The sequence below is a fragment of the Gregarina niphandrodes genome, assembly GCF_000223845.1.
Source record: "Gregarina niphandrodes unplaced genomic scaffold scaffold00020, whole genome shotgun sequence".
In the NCBI taxonomy this organism is placed as follows: domain Eukaryota; phylum Apicomplexa; class Conoidasida; order Eugregarinorida; family Gregarinidae; genus Gregarina; species Gregarina niphandrodes.
This window is the reverse complement of record NW_011645789.1, coordinates 62,530-65,103: the sequence shown is the minus strand read 5'-3', so window position 1 is coordinate 65,103 and position 2,574 is coordinate 62,530.

The following is a 2,574-nucleotide window of genomic DNA, read 5'->3' as shown; positions in this document are numbered from 1 at the left end:
TTCTGGTATTCCAGAGCTGGTTGTTATCAATACAACTCTCCGCATGCGCCATCAGGTCTACCGTCGGGTCTGCCGTCAGGTCTACCGTCGGGTCTGCCGTCAGGTCTGCCGTCGGGTCTGCCGTCGGGTCTGCCTTCAGGTCCTTAAACGATAGTCGCGAAGAGCTCTGCTTTCTTCTCCTTTTGGCGGCCCTCAGGGAGGTCCTTGGCATCAGCCATTAAAACGTTGTGAAATTCTCTTGTCCAGGCGGGGGAGAATTGTCAACGGTTCGGAAACACATCCACCCTCTGATGTTCTACTGGCTGTTCTGCCGGTTTTCCAGTTACTCTCGTACACACGATTCCGCACACGATTTTCAAAAATGCCGACCTCAACCTAACAAGCGGTCGCGACTTCTCAACCTAACAAGCGACCGCGACTTCCCAACCTAACAAGCGGTCGCGACTTCCCAACCTAACCAGCGACCGACTTCTCAGCCTAACCAGCGGTCGCGACTTCCCAACCTAACCAGCGACCGACTTCTCAACCTAACCAGCGGTCGTCGTTACGTAGCCCGTCGGTTCGTTACGTAGCCCGTCCCCAGGAGGTTTCGTTTCGATAGGTTTTGTGGCACCCGTCCAATAGAATCGGACCCGACACTATGTGTTGTGCATCTTTGACCACTACTCCCCATATGTTCTTCTTATAGGCGACGAGGCGCAACCTGGCGACGGAGCTCGCCGGGAATTACAGAGATGGGTGATCGAATTCGGGGTACCGGACCGATGCTTGGTTGACCGCGGCGCCTTCATCGGTCAGAAGCTGCCCGCTTACACAAGTGAGATTGGTTGCGACATGGTATTCACTGGCCCGGGACATCCGGAGGGGAGGCATGAATGAGGCAGTACACCGAGTTCTGCATCATAGTCTGGCAACCTATCTGGTGCTTGGGGATGCCCCAGACCCGCCCCAGACCCGCTTCTACAGCACGTTGCCATCACGTACAATGCTTGGTTGGAGGTCTACTGTCGGCCGATATGGTCGCCAGGGGAAGTGGTAGTGAAGCTGATGACCATGGTGATGCGAGCCGAGATGGTCGGAGGAGCAGAGAACGTGAAGCCTTTCGCACCTTAGCCAGGGCTCGCTTGCAGGCCCGCAAAAAGGATGGCGTTCCGGACACCGTCGTTGGAAGAAGTCGGCCAGCTGTACGTTATGCTGCCCGGTAGGCTGCATCGGTTCGTTCGCCCGTAGGCGGGGTTGGAACTGACGTGCTGAAGGATTGCATCCTTGAGGCGGCGTTAGACGACGATTGGGCGAAGGCGCTCGGTACATGAGTCGACCGCGTCCCCCCATTCGATCCCGAGAATTTGGGACCACCCGAGGCAGCTGGTCATCGGATGTACTGGTCATGTCTTCAGGTTTCCGGAACGTGCCGATCACTGGCGGTGCGGGTGGTCGTTGACCATGTCGTGCGGTACCTGGAAATTCCGTGCCTCGTACTAAACGGTACAGCTTGAGAGGAGCCTTCCACGACGTCGTGGCTTATGGCAGGAGGGGCAGCGGAATCTCTGACCCCGCACGAGGCACTGCACGGGCGCCAGCCGTTGTTCGTGCACTCTCAGGACGGGGGAGGGACGAGGGGACGCGGCAGCGCGGCTTTCGCCCCTACATGGACCCCGACACGGTGGTTGCTTCCTACGCGGGTTACGGAGATTGCACGGACGCAGGTCACCGCCGAGAGATGTGAAGCGCCGGGGAGAACCGTACGTGCGTATAACGATCAGGTTCGTGGTTAGTAAGGCGTCGGTAGTTAACCCAGTATGCGGAGGTAGGTGGGGTCTGACCCTATGTCGAGCAGGGCGTCTCCATTAGACGTCGACCCCGTGGCGTACGTGGTACAACAACGTGTGTGAATCTCGAGACTCAGGCGCGTGTGCTGGTGCCCGGGCTTCCCTGTCTGAGCAACCGGAGTCAGTATGACCGGCTGCGCTGAGAGATCGCTTCGGTTGAGGCTTGTGTTGAGTGACCGCCAAGACCCACTAAAAGGCCACTCCCGATTGGCTTGTCTAGAGAACGGGATCAGGTCAGGTAAACGGCCCGATCGCAAGTACATAACTCGTAGTGACCAGGAATACGTAGATCCCGAAAGCGGCCCGCTAGCGGGGAGGAGGTGCAACGAAAACGGTAATGGGTGTAAGAGAAGCTGACAAGGGGCCAGTGACAGTGAGCAAGCACACACGTGTCCGGTCTCGAACATTGAACAAATCGTCTTATACTAGTAGTTAGGACAAACCCAAAAAGTCAAGAAATTATTGCACGAAGAAAAACCGAGCACCTATACTTACCGTCCCCCACTTACCCGCTGATTTGTTAAAGGTCGACTCACCGCTGGTGCGGTAGGAATCGCGTGGGGAAGTACTTCCGCAAATAGCCATCAACCCTGTTCTTGTAATCCTCGAGCGGCTCTGCTCTGTGTTTCAGACAGTCGATACCACAAGACTTGACAGTGTAACCTTCTCTTCGAAACAGAGAATGTTTCCTTTTCATCTGCTGTGGGGTCATCAAGAAGTCTCTGACCACGCCCCCGTTCACGTT